Source organism: Monopterus albus, unplaced genomic scaffold (assembly GCF_001952655.1).
Source record: "Monopterus albus unplaced genomic scaffold, M_albus_1.0 scaffold199.1, whole genome shotgun sequence".
Lineage (NCBI taxonomy): Eukaryota > Metazoa > Chordata > Actinopteri > Synbranchiformes > Synbranchidae > Monopterus > Monopterus albus.
This window is the reverse complement of record NW_018128079.1, coordinates 567,754-578,042: the sequence shown is the minus strand read 5'-3', so window position 1 is coordinate 578,042 and position 10,289 is coordinate 567,754.

The following is a 10,289-nucleotide window of genomic DNA, read 5'->3' as shown; positions in this document are numbered from 1 at the left end:
TCTCAGGCTGTTTCCATTTTGGCATTAATATTTTAACTGCACATTACCTACAACCATATATGAAACAACATGGCCTGAATGCTGAGAAAGTGAATCATATTTGTAGAATACTAAATGAGAATTTTGTGAACTTGTGAATAAAATATATGGATGTGTGATGGTGCTCTTGTCCGCAGGATTGTGTGTTTGTACATGCTTGTATATGTGTATATGTGCTATTGGTGGGCGTGTGGTTGAGTTGGTGAGTAGATATGTGTTTAAGGGGGCCGTGCCATTGCAGCAGTCCATCCTACAGTTTATGGCCATTTCTTTGTAATCTAACACTGGTTCCTGGTATTTACTCTGCCAGTAAAAGTGAGTTAACTTATCAATGAGGGATGCAACATGATGATTTACGGTATGTTCCATTTCCTTTTTTGGACTATCAGTCCAGTCTCGTTGCCCAGGACAGGAAACCTGAAAGCACAAAATGCTGGCATAATATGAAAACAAAGTAAGACAATTCACATTGTTGTAGGACAGCTGTTCATTCACGCAAGGGGCTTGGTAGTAAAAGAGATCTGTAGTTACCTCTGATTCGCTGTGGACCATACAATGTATTCAGCACCAAATCTGAAGTGGACAGTAAATGTCACTGGTGGTTGCCAAATTCAACAACACTGTCCCCTCAGGAGAGATTGTCTGTTTCTTATGTCGGCATTTGTTCAAACACATACACAAAACAAGCTTTGATTGACTGTAGAATTGAATCAAAACCCAGTGCAGGATTCTTCACAGCTTAGTCTTAGTTGTCAGTGTTACATATAAGCAAGGCAGTCTTTGGGTTCAGGGCAGGGCATATAGCAGATAAAAAGCATTTATGAAAGATAATTAAGTTAAGGATCTAATGAAAATAATAATCTAAGTACTACTGGGTTTCTTGCTTCCTTGAACTTTTATTTCTACTCATCTGTATCTCTTTTATCACCTCATAGCAAGAAGGTTCTGGGTTCAAATCCTAGCCGGGGCTCTTCTGTATGGAGTTTGTATGTTCTCCCCATCCTTGCATGGGTTTTCCCTGGGCACTCTTTCTGATGACTCCCACTTCTACAAGACAAGCAGCATAGATGATGGATGGATGCCTCTCATCTATTTCTCTCTCCATTTCCAACCCCCTTCTTTCTTTATTCTGAAGCCACTTTTCTGTGTGAAAACAGCTGAGCTGAATGTCTGTGTTCCATATTCAGTCATTAAAATAGACGTCCTGCAGTGTAAATTCCTGATACTGCAATATAGGAATAACACAGCAGAGGAACGATAAAGCATATAATTGATATATACAGTATATATAATATACCATATATATAATATACTGTACATGTTATAATAATATATTGTATATGGGGCCACATGTGTCTTCCTCAACCTTGGGTCCTCAGCCAGAGACCTGGAGGGTTAGCACTGCTCTCTTCTGGACGGAACACTCTGATGTTGTTCCTGGAGTCACTCTTCCAATTTAAATGGACTGTATTTTATATAGCGCTTTACAGAAGATCATACACCATTCACACACCGATGACAACAGGCTACCATGCACTGGCACTAGTCAAACCACCGGGAGCAATTCAGGGTTCAGTGTCTTGCTCAGGGACACTTAGGCATGCGGGGGAGACCAGGAGTCAAACCACCAACTTACTGGTCAGGAGACGACTGCCCTACCTCGTGAGCCACAGCCATTCCCAACATTTAACAAACACACTATTGCCCAACAATCGCATTTGGCAGAAATGAATGTCACAACACAAGAGCATACACACTTGGCAACAGTTATGGGACAAATATACTGAGGAGGATTTTAAGATGTCATTTGGAGAGTGTTTTTTTTTTTTTTTGTTTTTTTTTTTTTTTTTTGATAGGTGGTTTCTTGATTCTGGGCTGGACACTGTTCATACTTGAATGTTAACAGGGGGGTCTTCCAATTTAGAGGTCACAGCTCCAAGTGCTCCTACAGTACCACCACTGGGACCACTTTGGCCTTCACCTTCCACATCCTCTCCAGTTCCTCTTTCAGACCCTTGTACCTCTCCAGCTTCTCATAGTCCTTCTTCTTGATGTTGCTGTCATTTGGCACTGCTATGTCTATCACCACTACCTCCTTATGTTCCTTATCTACTACTGTGATGACTGGTTGGTCGCCCGACTAACCATGTGAAGTGGTACGAGGATACTGTCTGCTCCTAAATGCAAATTACAAGTGTTAATTCCACATGAGAGAATGAACACATCTGCAGTGTTTGTATCAGTCTCTGCCATCATATTTAATTTAACTTTCACATGAATTTGAATAGCTGCCCTAGAGTCAAATCAGCTCAGAGTGGACAAAAAACCCTTATTCATCAAAAAAGTAATTGTCACAGAGAAATAATAATACTGGTAAATTTGGAGAATAATACATGTTTTGTTTTGTTTTTAATTTGAGATGCAGAATGAACTGATTGTATTTAGTGGAACAACTGTATAGTTTGGAGGAAAATTAGTCTGGGGTCCCATTCAAGAGATAGTTGGTTTTTCATATTTCGAGCTTGAAATATCACACAAGCAAGTATTTATTATTAGGGTACAAGAAAAGGGACATTTATCATTTTTATTTAGTGTTGCAGCCAGTTTCACTGAGCCAGTGTCTGTTTATTTTATACCTGTCATGGTTTGTTGTTTCTTTGAACATTTTAAATTTAAAACTAGTGTAAATGGCAGATCACAGCATCTGAGCAATGTGTGAATAGAGCATTATAAGGGCATCTGTATAAAACACAGGTCTATGTAAAGCAAGGATCCACATGATACATATTATAATTCTGCTGCAGGGAGACAAATGTGTGTTGATTATGTAAGTGGCCTAATAAAATATGTTCTCTGTTTATAATTGTAATACAGTTCTGGAATTATTTTAAGCATTATAAGGTCATAAAAAAGACTCTGGTGTACCCAGGTTATAATGTTACACAAGCTCAGCAGATCATCATGAGCACACGGGGAAAGGAAAGTGATTTGTCTGCGCACTGGATACCTGGCTTAATACATCAGTTTTATACTTGTGGGTAATGTGCTTTTGGGCCTTGTTAGAATAAATTTGCATATTTTTATGATATTAAAATAACGACAGATTTGAGATTTACTTGAATGATGTAATATCTAATACTGATATTCAATCTGTGGTAGTCAGTCTTTATTCAGATCGTTCAGTATTGATACTCAGTATTAAATGACTGCATTATGTCATTGTCCTGCAGTACTCCTAACTGTGGGAAAAGCTGTCCATAGAGATTCTGGAACAGGATTCATCTGAGGTTGGGATATCAGAAATGTAGTCAGCATTAGCTATGTAGTACATTTAGAATAGTTAACTTTGATTAAATGTGAATATAGATAATATGATGGTTTGGTGTAAATTTTGATTTGAACCCAAATGCAAGACAGAGCCAGAGGGACGTGGCAACGGGAAATGGAGCCTTATTACAGACCACAAAAACTTAAACAGGTGAAACACTGAGGCACACAAGCAACAGAGTGATACAAAACACAGTGTGAGTTACAACAAGCGTGACCTCAGGCTTAACACTAGATATACGCAGGAAAACAATGCTGACGACAATACTCATAAAACCTGGTTACTAGAACAAAACAAGGCTCTCGAAGAGACAAGTCTCGAACTAGATGATACAAAAATACAACCACCAAATATGTAAGAGAGAGAGAGCTAAATGTACAGGAAAAAAAATCTTCACAGCTAAGAAGGAGAGCACTTTCTGATAACAAGCAGTATGGTTAGTATATCTAGATTTAAGAAGAGGAAAAGGGAGGTGAGCTAATTGAGAGCAGCTGGAACCAAGTCGGGGCAATGTAGGGTGAGGGACGTGTACCAGAATAAAAGCCTGATAACAGATTTTGTTTCATAATTTATTTATGAAGTATTTTGAGACTGTTTTGACATAAAAACTGAACCCACAGGTCAGTTGTACAAGCATCTTTTTACAGCTTATAGTTACATTCTATTGACAAGCACAGTACACTTTGAATAAACTTTTCAGTAAAGACACAAGTGAGATATCAGAAGGTAAATGTTTGAAATTATATGATGCATATTCATAAATTTTTTTCATATGAGGGAGAAGGGGGAGATGTGCTTTTAAGAAATTAATCAGATAACACATTTTTTGTTTGAAAACCAAATCAGACACTAATTGTTATTCAGAGAAGTGTAGTTTAAATTTCTTGAAACATGTCTGGAGGGGATCTTTGCACATGTATTTCTTGGTGTCTGACAGTTGAGCATCAGCCAGTCAGAAAAGTTCTCATCTCATCCATTTATTCATAACATCCCCACCTCCTGTCGACTGCTATTTTCTATCAAAGTGAGATTGGCAGTTATGCAACATTATGAAGCGAATAAATGATTTGCCATCCAGGTTTGACTCCTGTGTGTGAAATCTTCTGGCCAAGTATGGTCGGTTTCCTGGTTTTGATGTCAGTACTGGTCTTCCACCATCTGTCCATCCAGTCACTCATCTGCTAAATGTTGTTTATTATTACCCACTTACTGGTAACTGGCAGGTGACCAGCCATTGTCTGGGGATGGTGTCCCATGATTAAAACTGGTTGGTAATACCAACAAATATCAGACTCTGTGAAATATACAATGATGTTGATATATTCTCTCTGCTCATTAACTATAGCAGTTGCTTGTACTGATGAAGTACTGTTTTATAGAGGTGAAACAGGTCATCAGGGATCCTGTATCAGATTTAAATCAATAACATTTTTTTCCAATTTGTTTGTCTTGCACAGGGCTCCTGTGTCTTCACTACAGTCTTACTAATAGGCAGGTTGTTAAGCCCCCGTTCATCTGTCCTGATAAATATTTTTATATATAAGTTCAAATGAAATTACATGCCCAGTTCAGTCCTTCTTTTTCCAGCATGTTAACTGAGTCCAGACTGTCTTCTGGATTCCTTTAATTACAAGCATATTTTTTCCTTTGCCCTTCCATCCATCCTTCCAGCATCCGGCGTCACTGCTATAAATTACTTGCTTCCTATCTTGTTATCTGCTCTGGTGAGGCTAATTTCTGTCTCGACCAGATGAACTGTGCCTACTGTCATTAAATGCTGCGTTAGTCTCACCTAAGCAAAACATATGCAACTCACAGACAGTAAGTCCTCTGTCTTGCTCTCATGCTTACCTTGCAAGGATAGGTCATTTGTAGAGTTGATGGACAGGTGATCTGTGCCAGGCTACGATGACCTCTATAACCTTTTAGTGACCTTTCACGACCTTCTGACCAGGCGATTAGTGTCCACCCCGTCCCTCTCTGATTAGCCTGAAAATTTGAACTATTTGTACGACCTTTTCAGCTGAAAGGTCCGCTCCCTGTTTTGCTTTCCCTTTTCATGTTCTCATACTTCTTCTGCACCGCCTTCATTTGCAGCAGTGCTCAGCACCACGCACACACACACACACACACACACACACACACACAAACAAAATTCAGCATTCCACCTCAAGCATCCCATCTCTTCTTTTTGCTTCTGAAGGGTAACATGATGAGGCTTATCGACCACCATGTTGTTAACCACAGCAAATTTGTAGCTGCATTCTCCTACAATTCACCATCACAGTGGATGCTCTTCGGTTACTCTTCACTTCCTGTAGCTGCTCTCAAACTCCTTCAGTCTCCGTATTTCTTTGCTTTCTAAAAACCACAAAGCCAGCACTGAGTCACTTTGTAAGGCAAGTAAGGGAAGCACAGCTATGGCATTTCTGTCAAACTAATGAAAAGAAAAGGTGGTCAAACAGTATTAAAAGTCCACCTTCAGAGCTCACAATACAGCTTTATCCTCTGTGGTCAATCAACAGCTTAGTTGGACTTCATTTCAGGTAGTAACAATGGCTCAGCTGCAGATGGAAATGTTCAATAGGTTATATAAAGTGAAAGCAGTTAATACAGGCGAGATTGTAAACCATCAGCAGTGCCTGCCAATTTATTCCTCTGAGACTCGGTGTTATGAGCCGTTCGCACCTGTCAGTGAGCGAACGAGAAAGAGGCGGACCCAGGTAGCCGAATTTGATGCAAGCAGCGATTTTATTATGTACAGTGATGATGAGAGTAACAATACACAGAGGGAAATAGTGCGTAGTCCTGTCGATGAGTAGTAACCGGGTGTTGACCAACAGCAGGAGGCGAGGAGATGGAGAGCTGGGCCGAGCTGTGTAGGCTGGGTCACTCCTGGGCTGGTCGGTGGTGATGGTGGCTACTGAAGGTAGAGACAGAGAGATGAAGGCAATAGTGGAACAGATAGGCGACTGAGCATTGACCTGCCTGGGAGGGGAGAGTGGAGCCACGGTCCGGAGGAACAGTCCATGGTGGGAACACAAAACAGTAGCTGGCTAGGGGATAAATACATACAAAAAAATGTAAGAGCACGGAGAAAAAATGGCCTAGAGACTAGAACGAACTGGCAAGTGACTGAGGAGTGAAACCAGGTAATATAGTGAGCAACCTAATCAAGTGCAGCTGGTGATGAGGGAGTGAGGAACAGGTGAACGTGATTAGTGTAAATGGGCAAGAGACAGCAGGAAAGGTGAGGGAGGCAGAGCGGCCGAGCAAACCTGACACTCGGCCCAAATGAAGGAGTAATTTTATCTTCACAATCCATATCTTTCATTTGTCCTATCGTTTATCTTTCTTCCTCTGTTGTATTTTATCGCTGTCTATCTTGTTTTACAAGGTTTGGGAAAATGAGATACAGAGCTGTTTCTGTATTTGGGGGTGGGGGTGGGAAAAAATGGTGTGTTTACAGTTGAGCTTTACAGCAATGTGCGACTGCTAGTCCCTGTGGTGAGGCGTGCACACACAGATGAACATGCTCCTGCTCACACACACTGAAACATGCAATCCTAAATCTTAGCAGGCTGTATGTGTCAATTATTATTTATTTAATTAATGTTGATTTGTTTCTTAAAGTGGCTATGATTGACATTTTGATATTAACAATGTATCAAATGGAGAGCAGTGCAACGGTGCCAACAGAGCTGTTTGTGGCAAAGAACCTACAGAGAATTACCGCCCAAATCTGCAACTCCCCACGGCTTTACGAACCTTTAGAGTTTCAGCTCATTGTTTAGCTGTCCAGCCACACACTCATAGCTCCTTTTCAGCTACAGCGGGCAATTGTACACTACCTTTTGAGCACCGCATTGCAGACTGACAGTTTAGCTACTAAGTGGTGAACTTAGTGGAGCATTTAACAGCTAAGGAGCTACATATTTCCCTCAGGAGAACAAAAAGAAAGCTTAAAGAGTGAATAATGGACTTGCATTTATCAGGTGGTCAGAAACATGACTGCTGTATAAATAAGTAAATGTTTGTTAACAAGTTTGCCATATCAACTTAAAAGGAAATGATATGTTACTGTTGTTGGCAGTTTATTTCAGCTGCCCCCGAGTGGCCAAACAACCAGTTATTGCAGGTTTAACTGTATGTGTTTAGTTTTACAACGGCTCCTGAGATTTGTGACTTCATATTCTTAAAAGGACAGATGGTGCTTGTTGTCAAAACACTGTTAAATGCTGTGTGAACATTTCTGTGGAAGCTCCTGTTAAATGGTGTTTTGTGCCCCACAGTGGATATCAGGGTGTGCCATCATAAATCTCCTGGGATCCATGACAGGGTGACACCATTATCTAGGCCAACTATACCATGTCTTTAAACTGGTCTAACATAATGTAACGTTGCTCTCCTACCATGACCCAGCCACATAACTCATTTGCATTTGAGTTTGCATTTAAGCCCTTCCGGTTTGCTTGCCCTGAAGTCAGTGGGTTTTTTGAATGGGTTTTTGGTTAGATACCTATTCTATGAAATAAAATACACCAGGATATACCCCACTGGTAATTTTAATGCTTTTACATGACTTAAAAAGGGCAGGTGTTAGCAAGTGGCTAAATGAGATTAAAGAGGCTGTCAGAAGCTGTGGTGGTGATGCTGAACTCATGGGACTATGGTGTAGTTTATATATAAAACAACAGTAACTTTTTACTTCTGGTGATTATATTTCAGCCTCAAAAATCATAAAACGGGTGTTCACTTGTGAAGATTATGTTGCTGATAAAATGTATAAGTGTCAAAGTATTCTTTGTCACAGAGTTTATTTTCTGCAATAATCAAAAAGCCTATGGAAAAATCCCTTTGGCTTTTTGTTGAGGGAACCAGGTTGGCCTACACAAAAACGTCATCCCTACAGCACTCTGTTTGCTGAGGTCGTTAGGCAGCTTCATCTGAAAGCCCACTCAGTTGTCCAACCACTAATCTCAACAACAGCCACTACTTAACATCATCTCTGAATCAATTATGCATTACAAAATGAGGTAACATGAGTGTCAAACTCAAATTGTGTGTGAGTGTGAGCGTACAGGCAGGTCTACAGGGTCACCAGGCAAGCACTCTCTCAGCAACTGGTGTGTTGTTGAGTTGGGTCCCCAACACAGAGGAGGCTCAACAGTGTGTCCCAGTGTCCCAGAACCCAGTGCTATGGTGGGGCCTGTTTTTATACTTTTAATAGATTTTGAACACAGAGTAATAAGCTATATTACATGTTGGCTTATTGTTCCCTTTTGTCTTTTCATGGGATCGATTAACAGTAAGAAAAAGCGGGGTATCGCCAGTCTGTTTATTAGGATTTTTATTAAGGGTATATTGAAAAAGCCCCTTTTTAAATCAGTGATTGTATCTTACATGGGTCCACATTTGGGTAGCGGTGTCATTAAATGGGAAGACCACTGAATGATGCAATTATCTCACTGGCATGAAAACAGCAAGAAAACATTTGCAAGCAGAAAAACATCACCCATCATAGAGTGCAGTGCTTTCTTTGCCAAGACTGTTCAACCCCTCACTGCTCTACTCATTTATTCTACTCATAAATATCAGAGACCAGAACAAACGACTATAATTCGCATAACTCCCATCTCCCTCCAGTAATTAGCCCCCCCCCCCACCATTTCGTGTACTGCAAGTATTTAATATTTCCAAAATTAAGCACAATGTGTTTTAAATGCTACACCTTTTAGCATTTAGCAGTATCAAATGTAACTTCCTACATAATAAGCCTTCACTCAAACATTATAGCAATAATAAGCTTCATGCATAATTCAAAGAGAGATGTATAAATGTTTAATTCAATACCACAGGGGAATACAAACACATAATAGCCTCACTGTCCACCTGTGCTTTCATAGCATATTGTTATTTTGTTAGAATTTTGTAAAATTTAGGTTTTGCTAAAGAATCTGCTGAACTTATGAACAGTAACTTTTTTAAAGAATAATGAAATACAGAATTCTTAAAACAGCAGATAATGTTTTAGTTGTGCATGTTGACATAGAACGTTGTGAATTTTAAATTGCCCTAAACTAGGGACTAGGGGTGGCACCATTTGACTCTGCCTATGTTTATACATAGTAACTTATTTTATTGTTAATATAAAAATATTGATTAGTGCAACTTGTATAAAATTCTCAAGTGTGGAGGAAACTTGTAAACTTCTACTCTTTTTCTGCCCTAAACAGGAAATGTGTTATAAAATTTGCACACGTACCTACAGTCTGTCATCCATGACATGTGGTGTTCTTCTGTCTAAATGTACTACTGCACACCACCTCTTGTGATAAACAGTTACTGTATTAATTCATGATAATCAATGACAGCACTGGCCAGCTCCCATATCTTTTATGAATTCAGTCAGTTCATCAATGTCAGCACCTTTTTTGTAGCCAAAGTCACACTAGGCCACCTAATTCATCTAAGTGATTGGAAGTCAGGTCAGGCGAGTTACGATGTGAGGAATGTGTTTAGCTGAAAGCTCACATTTTCTGTGGGTATAATTTACTCATGTCTCTCCTTTCGTTTCTTCCTCTCTCAGCCTGTCTCAATATGTTTTCTGCACTGTTGGATAAAGTGAAAATTACTAATGAAAACCAAGCCAGCAACATCTCTGTTGTGTGAAGTCATATAATACAGCCACTCCAAACTTTCAACAGCCACTCTAGGCTCTCTCACTCCTCTCCTCATGGAAACAGAATACAACAGAAAATACCAGTGAGCAATACAGTGAACCTCTTTTCTCGAGCCAAACCACTTTGGACACATTCATTTCAGGAACCAAAACCAATATAAATAATGTCACTGACGGTACATCAAAGCTTCTTACTCATTTCTAAATGGAATCAGCACAGTATCTGATGGGATCTATAAG